Here is a 13,274-nt window from a genome sequence, read left to right on the forward strand (position 1 = left end):
ACGGTTTCCCCACAGAAATGATCTCATCCTGTAAAAACCCATGATTAAAAAAAAAAAAAAAAGAAAACAAAAAGCAATGGTGGCTAACCACATAAACTGGAGAGAGGCGACATCTCATAAGAGAAAAATGCAATTGGTCGTCCATAGTCGCGTATGAATATATTAAGCTTCAATGTGAAACGATTGACTAAGATCAAAATGAGATGCTGTGCAAGTATACTGTCACGGAAGCTGAAAGTGGGTTCGGAGCTGGATGTCTACCCTACTTGGAAGTTATTCGTGTATACACAATTAGCGTAGACAGCTGGCTTCTAGCAGCTGCTGATCTTTTGGAACATGCACCGTATGCTTGAAAAAGTAGTTTCACTAAAATTGCAGGGGGTTTTTTTACTCAGCAGATTTTAGCATCGCTTTCAAATAATGAAAAATATATTTCATTCGGCGACTTCATGATTTAAGGGTCTGTACGTTGAAAGTCTTTGCTCCAGTTGCATGGTCTCCATGTTTGGTCTCTGGCAGCAGGGAGTGAAAGCTCCCTATTAAATCTGCTGTGGACATTCTCTACATTTTATTTCCCAGTTTAGTTCCTACATTAAAATCGTTACAGGACTGGGGTTTATTTTTGGCTTAGATACGCAGAAGATAAACATACACTGGTCACTATTATTAGGATCTTGCTGTAATACTAAATGGATGGGTCAAGCCCTTCTGGAGAGGATGGTGAAGTGTATAACTCGGCCTGTCATATACTTTCAGAAAAAGATATGTTTTGCAGTTTCTCAGTTGGTCTAATAAAAGGTATAGTTTGGGAACCACGAGTTCCAGATTTTTGCATGTCTTTTTGTGTCGGGCCAACACGGCTGCCACATACATGTGGCATCCAGATGCATTTGATCCCTGTGGTGTCCAGGGGACCTGGTTTCACCCCACCTTTGCTGCGGCACCGAGGTTGCAGAGCTGGGTCAAGATCTTTACTGGCGTTTCCAGATGCAAAGGGAGGGCTTCATTTGGCTATTCATTGAAAGCCGCGGTGCATGTAGAACAGATATATTTTAATTGAATGGGCAGGGCGTGCAACCTCTTCCGTTTCTCTTTCTTGTTGGGACACTTTTAATTTTGGACTCTTTTTGGAAGGATGCACCGATACGGGATTTAGCTCTGGATATTGGTCCTTCGGTCTTCGGGGTTAGCCTTTGGATTTTCCGTTTTCTGAACACAAAGCGAAATAGGAAGTCGGGGTGTAGTCGGGAGTATTCGCCGCTCTTTTAAGAGAGGCCGATGACCGGAGTCTGCCGATCCAGTCCAGTGTGTGCGCGTCTCCACAATGGTTCAGGGTTTCCCAAACCCGCCAAGATCAATGGAAAGACTCTGACGGCTTTGGCTCGGGTCCCTCCTTTTGCTGTTTGTTTGTGTCTCTGGATTATTTCCCCTAGGAAAATATTCGCTTCTCTTTCAGCTGCAGTCTCCTCTGGGGGGATTTGATCTCCCTCCTGGGTGTTGGGCAGGCATGGGTTTTGCCTTTAACTCTGTATACTATTTCCTGGGAACATGGGGCTGCTAGCACACAACGAGGATTTTTTTTTTCCCCCCTGCAAATTGGTCTTTCTGACCGTCGGAGGAGTATTATATGGCAATCCCAGCAGTTGAGTTGATCTTCAAGGAGTCCAATTTCTTTCCTTTCTTGGTCCCTATTCAGCAGGCCTTTTGTTCCCGAGGCACGGAGGGAAAATGCTTGTACGCTTATGTTTCCTTGTTTCACTTCTGTTTTGTGTTTTGGTGCCAGAAAGTGCTGTTTTCTGTAACGGAGAAGCAGAGCACAATACAAGCAAAACCTTGTCTTGGTTCCCGACGGCTGCAGTGTTCGGTTACAAAATCGTTCCTCTCCAAGCCTGCTTGGGACGAGAGGCGCAGTCTGGTCGGGGGAAAGCGCGAGCAAACAGCCCTGCCTCTACTGATCGTCAAAAAAAAAGTCTTAAAACGCTCCCCAAATCAAACTATTTTAGAATATGCTTGACTGAACCATTCAGCGGGCTGCAGGAACTGCCTGAGATTTAATTACTGGGATTTCTATAAATCTTACCACTCTTTTTTACAGTTTTTGCCTTTAGATGAATTGCTATAAGTAACCAGAAAAGAATGCCGGGGAAAATAAGAGATAAGATGTTATCAGCAGAACAAAGATGAAAGTGTCCGTGTATTGACTTTGCAGTTGATTGCTGCACAGGCTGGCATTTGTTTGCTCATTCGAGCTGGCCCTCTTCCCGTTCTGAAATTGCTCCTTATCTCACGTTGGGTTAGTTGTTGGGACACGCGGGAGTTACGAACCCTGGCTCGTAGGACGTGTCCCATCTTTAGTGCTGGAAGTACCTTGGTTGCGTCATCGCAGTAGAGTTTGGCCCTTTTTATAACATGTTAATGCTCATGTAGGCGTAATAAAACCCAGGGAGCTCCTAGATGACTCCCAGCAAAACATTGCATCACGGCACCGTCTCTCCTGCGTGCAACCGTGTCTCTGGCTGCCTTTCCTCGCAGGTTTTCTTGAGGGTTTTCAGTGTGCACAGCATTGCAATACCCAGACAGCTGCCTTCGAATTCACTGGTGCTGTGAACAACTTCCTTTCCCATCTCCCAGCCAGTAATAGTTTTGGGTCAATGACAATAATTGCTTTCATGAAGACGGCATTTAGTTAAGTATTTTGGATGTGTTTGTTAATGGTTGGGAGTGTGAAAAGGCTTGTGGTTGGGTAGTTTTTCAGTGTACCCTTAAATGCTCAGCGGAGTAGTGTGTAATCCATCCTCTAAAGACTTCGGAGACTGAGAGAGTGATTTTTGGCTCCATAGAAGTCAGGGACAAAACTCCATCTGCTGTAATTGGGGCCCTGATTTCAGCTCGAGCTCTTCCTAAAGTGAAGCGGAGCGATACTCCGGCTGGGTTGAACATGGGACTTCAGGTGTGATGGCACGTGTTAGACCAGGGGTGGGCAAAATACGGCCCGCGGGTCGGATGTGGCCCACCAGGCCCACGGGGCCCCTAAAAATGTAGAAAATTAATATTTATCTGCCCCTGGCTGCCTGTCATGCAGCCCTCGATGGCTTGGCAAAACTCAGTAGGTGGCCCTCTGCCCGAAATAATTGCCCAGTGTGTTAGACAGAGGGGAGTAGGTGTTGTATGGATCTATGTATGTGGCTCAGCCCCTAGGACTCATGCTGGACTATTGTGGATTATAACTGAGCTTTTGCATTGGGATTTTGTAACAGGGTCAAACATGTCTTTCACATATATATATATATATATGAAAGACCTATGATATGGGGAGATATATATAATGAATTTTATTGTGTTTCTGGTTCTTTTACATGGTCAGCTTCTTTATTTTTTTGTTTGTCTAAATGTCACTGGATTACGTTGGGAGCTTACTTCCATGACTAAGGCATCTACTTCTTGTTAACGTTGCAAAGAAGCAAAAGCAATGTGTTAGACTGTTTTTAACTGGTTTTGTCCCAGTGCCTTGAAAGTCTTGTTCAAGGGAGCCTCTTTAAAGATGCATTCTAGTAGGAGGTGTCGCCAGTCTTTTTTTTTTTTTTTTTTTAAATGGTTAAAATCTTAGCTCTAGGTGGAGGGCATTAAATAACACTTTAAAGCTGCATAAAGAAGTTGGTATTTTAATGTTTTAATATCTTGCAGATGCTCCAGAGTTGGAAGGCTTTATTTTATGTTTAACAATGGCTGGCTGGAGCTGCTCCAGAGCCATAAAGAATAGTCGTCTTAATTAAAGCTTTAAGTTGAAGGAACAGTTTGCGTGTACAGTATGGCATCATTTAAACTTGCAGCAACGTTCTGTCGTTAAAGCCTTTTTTAAAAAAAAAAATCCTCTTTCTAGGTTATGTCTGTGTGTGAGATCATCTTTGTGCATGCAGAAGAGAAGTAGGCTCGTGCCAGAACAGCTAGCGTCCCGAGCCATTTCTGTTGAGAGCACTTTGTCACCCCCTTCCAGCCCTTCCCTGCCGTTACTGTGATGTCCCTACTCTGGCGAGAGCGACGTGGGCATCCTTCTTCCAGGTGGACGCTAGTGATTGTAGGGGAGCGTCGATGGACTGGGGGTCCTCTTTGTTCCTCAAGCACGTAGACTTCAGGGAAAGACTGTTAGACGCTCGATAAAAATTTCATTTCAAAGTTGAAGTTGCGGTAACGACAAGGTTTAAAAGAAGCGGGTGCATGGTGGTTTGAAGTTGACCAAACTTGTTCTGGCCATGGTTACCATCTCTCTCAAGATGAGGAGAGTACCGTTACTGAAGCCTGTTGGGGTCACGCATGCAACCGTGGTATGAACTCCCAATGTCCTTGAGCCTGCTCCCCCCAAAGTCTCTGGGAGGATTAAGCTCTGGCTTGCTCATCTGTCTGTGGGTTGAGGTGCAACCCTGGAATTCGCCCATTTATTTTCCCCCAGCAAATAAGTGCTGAGAGCTTTTATTGGGGAAATCTCTTACTTCTGCTGCTCCTTACCTCGTGGGACTAGCATGTCTTCTGGAGGTGCACGTGTGTGATTTTTAGTTTATCAGTCAATCATATTGCTTCCTGACAATACGGCTTTCCTTGCCTGATTCTCACAGTTGCAAAATGTGAATTCAACCCTCCGAAGCATCACGTCTAATTTGGGCCATTTGGGGAGTTTCGCAACGAAAGCCAGCATCTGCCAACGCTTGCCACATCCCGGCATGTGCTAAGAGGTGGCGAAAAATTGCCAGCTCCTCGTACAGACTGTAAGTGTGAAGGTTCGCCCGGTTCTGTGGGAGAAATGCAGCGTGAAGGCCAAGATTGAACAGCGGCGCACTCACGAGCAAGACCTGCTATTTTGAAAACGTCGCGGTTTGTATGAAATGTTTCTGCAGTTTGTTTATACTGGTGCAGCGAGCAATTAAGCCTGAACTGTGAGCGGTATCGCCACCCTCAAGCAGTCAGAAATTGCAAGTCATGATCCCCAAAGTCATGAGTTCGTCATAAATAATAAAAGAGTGTTTTCATTTGCCTACTGGATTTTGACTCTGTAGGGTGCCCTTGGGTCATATATCCAAGTTTTTAAAATTTTTTTTTTTCCTCTGCAATTGTGAGGGATGTAAGCTGAGGTGGGGTTTTTTTTTCAGTATTTGCAGTCTGAAAGCTGGGTTTTCTTCCCATTTGTTTGCCTTCTGGATAGGGTTGCCAACTCTGAATCTATTCTGGGAGGTTTCCGAAATGCCGGCGTGCCCGTGATGCCCAGCACAACGTGCCCGCATGTTTGTGCAAATTAGTTGTGGAGTCCAGTAAAGCAAATGCACATTACTATTAAAAAATCTGTGTGACTTCTGTATAAATCAGATTCAACACTTAATATTTATTTTAATGAATGCCCTATCATTAATCTCCCGGGTACTCGGCACTCTCCTGGAGATTTTGCTCTCATTCCTGGAGACTGCCAGTCCTGGAGGGTTGGCAACCCTGCTTCTGGAGCAGAGGCTTTCAGAAAAGCAGCAAATACCACAGACTTGCAATCCTTCCCTTTCCTTTTTTGTGTCCCTGTGCCAAGGTATTTAGCAGAACTTGCAGATTCACTGGAATCTGACAAGCCTTGAGCACTGCTGCTGTGGCCTCGAACTTGCGACCATGCACCTTGGCGCCTACACCACCCCAGCCCTCTGTAGACTTGCAATAAAATCACGAGAGTCAAGAGCATAATTTTAAGTGCCAAAAAGAACGAGCCAGTTCTGTTTCGTGGCAGATTGGCCTGGTGGGTTTTGTTTTGTTTTTTTCAATCCGCCCATGCAAAATTCAGTAATTTTGTGTAGGATTGCTCAGTCCTCAGTAAGTGCAATTCATGCTTTTGCAGAGCCAGCACATTGTCCATTGCAGCACTTAAGTCCTGTTTCAAGGCCTTAAATTAGATTTAAGTGATTTGTAGGCCTTTGTGCAGGTGAGATTCAACTTAGTGGGACTTTTCGGCAACCTTCAGTTCTTGGAAATAATGGTGGTGGCTTTGACGCTGCAGCGTGCCCACTCTACGTGACTTGGGCCCTCGACCACGTGTTGCATCTTCTCCTGTTGATGTTATGGGAGTTGATGGGACGCAACTCGTTTTCATGGGTGAAATTCGGTTGAGTTGCAACTAAGACGTCCTGTTGTACACGGACCCCTTCACTGGGGTAGCGGTCTTGGGATGTGGTAATACTCAGGTGAGTATGTAAACCATTAGCATGACTGACTGCTCTGCAGCATAGACCCGCGTTACTTCTGTCTGAGATGAGGTTAACCTGTTTTAGTGTATTGCTGTAATTCGCCCTCTGTGCCTAGAAAAGATAGACCGGGTCTCCCCAAGTTAGCAATAACTCCTAAAGTGACTGCCTTACCTGCCGTGTGGAGAAGCGGATGTGTCCCAGGAGTGTTACCGTCGCACGTGAGCGAGGGCACTGCCAGCACGGACCCCGCAGGTCGAGCACGGCACCTTTGCCGCGCTCCCCGGAAGCGGGGATCGCTCGACTTAACTCTGCTCTAGTTTTACTCCCAACTCGGCTGACCCGCTTAGCAACAAAATCAAATAAAACCATTCAGTCTGCGGCGATTATTGCGAACGCTGGCACTCGAAATCCCTCCCGGCTGGGATTTATTTTGCAGCGAGAAGAAATCAGGCAATCCATTAAAATGGAAATGTGCCCGACGTGTGAAAAACGCCGCGCCATTCGGAGGAGGTGAAGAAACGGGCCCGTTTTATTTATTTATTTGTAAGAAGCGCGGCTACTCGTTTTAAGATCTGAAGTGGCAGATGATCCCCTTGAGTGCGTGCAAGAGGGCGCTCTGTTGCATCTCGAAATAATTTGGGTCGCGGCGCAGGAAGGAAATGGTTAAGAAGGAGAGGCTATTGAGTTGGGTTAGCCGTAAGATAGCTAATATTTTAGAGGTTTTTAGAGCTGAGCTATAAAAAGGCCTAGCAGTATTTCAGTTCACCCATTGTCTGCTTGAAGCCAGCCAGCGTTACCATGACTACAAGGAATTATTACTCACTGCCAAAGCTGGAGGAAAAGCTCATACTTTTGGCTTCCAAACAGGAGGGGTGGACTTATGTAATCCACTGTGTTTATAGGCTGAGACTGGCAGGAGCATTGAGAAATAATTACAGGCTTTCCATTTCATTTCCAGCTTGGTTTGAAGACTGTGTGGCCTCCTTTTATTTATTTATTTACCTGTTTGCAAGTTGAGCCGGCTGGTTTGGAGATGAGCGGGACCCAGTAGGCGATGCCCTGGGGTAAGCGCCGCTCATGGTGAGCCGCTCGGGATAGTGCTGCTTGTCCTTGGCTCGCGTTTTTAACGGGGGCTTGCAACGAGGCCGTTGGCATGTGCCAAAAAGAAGTTCCTTTGTAGAACAAGGACTTGGCCCGGTGAAGAAAGAGGCTGGCACTGAAGTGTTGGAGGCTGAGCATGCACTTTTGTGGTTTCCCAGAGGTGGCCAGCGGCGCATGCATGTGTTTTATCTCCTTTTTGCTGTTTTGTTTAATCTGGGAGGGGGTATTTATATTTTTTTCCTGCTTGTTTTATCTGTGTGGAGCAGTCTGATTTCTTCCCCCGTCCGCCCGGGAGCAGGGTGTGGAAGAAAAAGTTTCTTTTGCGGAGATCTTTGCTTTCTCAGCTGAAGGCGGATTTGGCGACGCAAGCGCTGCTGTTCTTGGTGTTTCATGCTTTTGAGAGGTGGCTCTCCACATTTGTTTGTAGTTAATGCTGGTTTGTTCATCCTTGACAATCCACACATGATGGCTTAATTTGGGTTTGCCTGAAAAGCATTATGCGTTGTGTCTTAACTTGGGTCAAGCCCCTGGAAGTCTGCAGCTGTTCTTTTTTTTTTTTAAAAGATGGCTGTTATTTAAATGGAGATACTGCAGGTAAATGCAGATCCCAAACTTCAGTGCCAGGTGATATTTGCACGCTGTCCCAGCGGTGAGACAGTAGTTAATAGCCGACTTCATGCATATGTAATGTCTTAATTCTGGTACTTGGTGAGGCATTGCAGGATTTAATTTGTTGTTGTAAATGTATGGTTGGGTAATGCAGTCCTGTAGGTGGGGCCATATGGAGATACTGGATTGCATGTCCTTGGTCAAATCACTTCCCCTTCCTGTAGATAGCTAGGGACAGAAATTACACGCAGACCAGTATAAGTGATCAGCAGGGATCCAGGTTTTCTGTTTCCCATGGAAAAACGGAGAAAATCATGGATTTCCCCTTTTAACAGAGAAACCCATGGATTTCCCCCTTTGCAAAGAGCTCTGGAGGTGGGCTGAGTTCCAGCCTGCAAGAGCTGATTGCAAAAAGGGTGGGAAAGTCCCAACCCTGCCCAAAGGGGCAGGGAGAAGGGGAAGGGTGAGGCGTGCGGCTTTTAGTCGGTCCCAAGTTTTGGGTCAGGTTCACTTTTTCCTTCTGGAGCCTGTGAAGTGGTAAGTGGGGCTTGAAGGGAGTTTGGGAGGTGACTGGCAGGGCTGGGGGTGCTGAGGGAGTGGAGAGATTTGCAGCCGGCTGGGGGCTGGGAGGTTTGCACCCATCTGGGAGCAGGGATTTTGCAGCCTCCCCACTCCTGGCCGGAGCACCAGGCTGGCTGCACGTGGAACCCGAGCGGTGCTATCGGCCAGACTGGGCTTGGCTCCTCCATATACGGTTTCCATTAAGGGCCGATAGCGCGACTCGCAGTCCATGTGCAGCTGGCCCGGGGGCCTCTACATCTTCTTCTCCCCGCTCCCAGTGGAAGTGTCTAGTGTCTACACAGGCATGTAGGCACACATGCATGTACAGATGCCTACACACATGTACACCCATAGATGTGCACATGGGTGTGCATACACGTGTACATGCACAAGTGCACACGTGTACATGCACAAGTGCACACACAAAAGAGGCGTACCAGGAGGGCTGGGGAGCCTGCAGAGGGGAGTGAGGGGCACCAGCAGGGCCAGGGGGCTGTGGGGGGCCTTTCATTTTAATCACAGATTTTGGGTTTTTTTATCAGAGAATTTGCAGGTTTTTTTTATCGGAGAAAAAAACCAGGATCCCTGGTGGTCAGAAACCTGTTCAAATTTGTAACGCAACAGATGTTCAGCACACACAAACCACTTTCAAAATGGCTGAAACCAGTTTAAGCTAAACCTGGGTGGATGTCGTATCAGGCTGAACTGATTTGGGTTAAATTGGTTTATTGAACTTCTGTCCCAGGTCCCCTCCAGATTCAAGTTAATGCTGTCCCCCAGCATCCCTGGATGCTTTGCACCTCCCCCACAAGCCCCCCAGTCCCTCAAGTTGACCTTGGCCCAAGCTGTTTGCTGCAGCCGAGCAGAGGGGCGTGGTCTAGCGCCCTCCGGCTTCTGGCCTGGGTCACTACAGGCATGTGGCTGCATTTCTGGAATCAAAAGTGAATGTCTGTTCACTTGCTTATCGGTTCAGTCTACGCAGTTTAGACTCAACCTGCAGAGATTGAATCAATTCAACCTCAGGCCATTTTGAATGTCTATACTTAAATCTGCTTGTTTATCAGAGACAGACTAGCGTTGCCACCTTCCCTTTGCAAAGTGCTTTGAGATCAGAGGTGGAAAAGTGCACAAAGCCAGCTGCTTTGGTTGGTGGAAAGAGGGTGCCATGCCATCTTGAAAACTTGCTTTTGGAAGGAGAAGGACTTGGAGCGCTGCAGGGCATGCGTAGTTTTTTTTTGAATCCGTTTTTTGTGCAAGGTTGATGCACAATGGCGTTGTGTTCAAAATGCTTGCTAAAGTGCTGACTCCGCCGAGATTTTCCTCATTGTGCGCTGGACAAAGATTTAATAGTCATCGCGCGATGGCATGGGCTGTACTTCTTTTATATAAAGTAGACCTCAGTACACTTCTTTGTACACTGTGCAGTCTTATCAACTGAACTACTTGTGTCAGGAAAGTTGTGATCACGTGCTGGTATTTGTGCAGTCAGGCCCAAGCGGGCTACCCGTAGAGATGGTGCGGCTGGCTCGGACAAAGGGTCCTCAGATAACCCAAGTCAGAAAGCAGCATCAGTGGAGGGTTTGCTTTCTGCCTCCTTCCTTTAGGGATAGTCGGGAGTTTTGGGGGTTAAGAGCCGTTTGCCGAGGGCAGAATCTTCGGCGCTGTTCAAGTCGGCGACCGTTGAAACCGACTCCGTTCCCGTCGCCGGCGAGGTCCGTGGGTGCGTGCACAAAATAATTCAACGATATAATGGGTGTCTAATGCTGTTACCACAGCTACGAAGGGACTCGAGTGGAGTTAGCTGTGTTTCTTCAAGTTTTTATTCCTGGGATTCTTGCCAAGACGAGCTGCGTTCTGTTCTGTTAGGACGTGCATAATGTATGTGTGAATGTATAATGTGAATATATAAAATGTGTGAATATAAGTTGGGTAAAAAAAAAAAAAATAACCATGTATAAATTATAGATGCATCCATAAATTATAGGCGCGTCCGTGTGATGCAGTCTGTGCATTTGTGTGTTAAAGCAGTGGTTTTCAAACTGGGACAGGCATACCCCTGGGGTATATGGCGTTCTGCCAAGGGGTATATATCTGGATTTTAATCGTGGCAGTGGTGTGTCTGGTTGGTTAAAGGGCAGTGAGTAATGGCGTTGTCATGCATTGATGTTTGTGTCGACACTTTGCAGGGGGTGCGAACAGAGGTGCGCTGGCGGTAGGGGGTGTGAGCGGCAATATTTTGCAGGTGAAGGGGATATGCAGGCCAAAAATGTTGAAAACTACTGTTTACAGGAATATGGTGGGTGATTTGCATGTATGGTGGGTTGTTACATATCTGACTGATTTTGTAGGTCTATGGTGAGCCATAATGATGACCCGTGTTTGATGGTCTGTTCTTGGGAATGTGAACTGAAATCGCAGTCACAGGACAGTTTTTGCATGCCGTTGATTCTTGAGAGTAGCTATATATTGGGACGACTTGGAAACAATTGTCTTAATCATGGAAGAGGATGTGCATAAAACTAAAACAGAATCAGAAAGGTGTTTGTATTTGTACCATACTCCGTGATTCGTGCAAGTGCTCTGTCCCATTTTGAAGCTGGAGTGCCATTGCTTTGGGACCTGAAAGCTGCACAAGTGTTGTATGGAAGGGCTGGCCTGTTTTGGTTCAATGCCACTTTTTTCCCAGTCTTATAAAATGGCCTTTCTCTCATAAATATTTTGATGTGAAAAATCAGCAGTTGGCAAATAGTACTCCTTCCCATCAGGATGAAGTCATTGCCTTATGAAGTTTTATACCATGATTGAGACATGGCTCGGGAAGCAGGAAGGTGACACGTTATCTCCTGCAGTTGCTGGATATACGTGGGAGACATTGATGTGTCAGCAGGCTGCAAATGGTACAGAAGCAGCATTGCTGGCTGGAAAGGTAGTGGGCTCTAGTCCCCTGGGAAAACTTCACAGCCCTCAAATTGAAGGGCGAGGAGGACTCGTGCTTCTCCCACTTACACTGGTGTCAATCAGAAGTATTTGCACATATGTCACAGTGCTTTGACACGAGACCCTGATTCTGCAGTTGTTTATCCCACTTGCTTAAACTTGTGTGTGCGATCCCAGAGATGCCCAAGGGATGCCACGTGTGCAAAGCTAGCTCATGCGCTTCTGTCTGCAGGATGAGGGCTTAGGTGGCCAACATTAGCACCTGCCTCAGCTCTCTGTTAGCGTGCATGCTGGCATGTTGGTTAGCATTTCCCTTGGAAATGGGCTCCTAAATTAGGTTGCAAAAGTTCATGACCTAACTCTTTCTTTTAACCGCCGGCCCTTAGCTTTGGTTTCTGTGCTTATTTTTGGTTTCCGTGCTTATTGCGTGCAGTATGAGCGGAGCAGAATTTTTGCTGGGTCTGCTGACTTTTGAGTTGCAGTTCTCCTCTCTCCCTTGATGCAAATTTTGGTGGGGGGGAGGTGACCTGGCGACTCTGTGCTGCAGTGCTCTTGATCCTGCTGTGCCCTGAAGGATGAAGGCTGTAGTTCCTAGATGAACCGGCTTTACTTGATCCACATACAGGCTGATCGGGCAGGGTATTTGGGTAGCCTAAGCAACTTCTATTGTAATGTGGGGTGGATTCATAGATTGTAGAGTCGGAACGGACTACAATGGATCATCGTGTCCGACCCCCTGCGGGGGTCTATCTCACATAGGCCAAAGTATTACGACCTCACAGGCTCAGACTTGGGGCCAAGAAGGAATTCTTCCCCAGGTCCGATGGGTAAGGAGTGAGTAGGTTTTTGCCATCCTCTGCGCCAAGGGGCACGGCCCTCTTCTTAGGGTCATCTAATAATTTCCCTGCCATGGCAGTGGCAGGACATTGGCAGCAGCCTTGTCTTCTCTTCCCTTTAACTGTGGCTTGTTGTAGCGTACATTTTTTTTTATTGCATGCTTTGTAGTTGTGAGGTGTGACTGGGATGGGAGAGGATGCTGATGCAAACTCTGGGGACGTGGAGCTGATGGCTCGAGAAGCCTCTTCCAGGCCCACGTTCCAAACCCGGATCTGCACACGGTGGCTTAGTCGAGCCCTAGTTTGTCCTAGATAGAGACTCGAAAACAGAGGGCTGGAAACTTGCTTCCAGTGGATATGATAGCTTTTGAGGCCAGAAAGAGGCCAGCTGTGTGCCTTTAGGGGTCATTGTTTAACCCATTTTGCTCTCCCAGCCTTGTATCGGGGGACACGCAATTGGTTTCACTGTGAATGGGCCGCTGTGGTTTTCAGAATTGAGCACTTGGCATTTTCAGCCAACGTGAACTTGGCTTTACCCGTGCATCCCACCACTCGATTGTAGCGTGATGTTCTGTACGTAGCAGTGCAATGGCTGGGGCCCTTATCGTGCCTGTGTGTGCACGGGAGACGGGGAGCAGCCTGTCTTTTATGATGTGTAAACCCATTTTCAAAGCTACGTAATAACCAGTGGAAGGAATGCATTGGAAAAGGGCTGAGGATTTGTCTTAATTTTGGCGATAAAGAAACAGCAGCCAAGGGGAAAGAGCTGCCGGTGCTCGCAGCGCGTTGCAAACCGTCCAGGAACGTTTCCCCTTGCAGATGTGGAATTTGTTGGAAAGAGCATCCGTTCTCTGCTTTAACATGGAAAATAGCAACTCGCTGCTTAAATATGGAGAGAGAGAGTTGGATGCCCACGAAGGACCAAATCCTGCCTTGGGAGCATCCGCTTGTAGTGAGTAGGTGTTTGCCAACCCCCCACCCGAATCTGCTCCTTGCCAGACTGGTTGGTTAGGTGTGCGGC

The 13,274-nt window shown here is 47.1% G+C and overlaps 1 protein-coding gene across 25 annotated transcripts in view; it reads left to right on the top strand.

Annotated features, from left to right (window-relative positions):
* The first annotated feature begins 4,607 nt into the window (after positions 1 to 4,607).
* The window catches only part of NCOR2 (nuclear receptor corepressor 2), a 276,099-nt gene continuing 267,432 nt past the window's right edge, over positions 4,608 to 13,274 (top strand). For 22 of the 25 annotated variants that reach the window (XM_025197842.1, XM_025197845.1, XM_025197875.1 and 19 more), the window contains exon 1: positions 4,608 to 4,866. The gene's annotated coding sequence lies outside the window, so the exon portion shown is untranslated. The remainder of the gene's footprint in view (positions 4,867 to 13,274) is intronic. The other 3 variants (XM_025197905.1, XM_025197952.1, XM_025197931.1) reach the window with 1 other exon arrangement.

Source organism: Alligator sinensis, unplaced genomic scaffold, assembly GCF_000455745.1.
Source record: "Alligator sinensis unplaced genomic scaffold, ASM45574v1 scaffold628_2, whole genome shotgun sequence".
NCBI classification, from domain to species: Eukaryota; Metazoa; Chordata; order Crocodylia; family Alligatoridae; genus Alligator; species Alligator sinensis.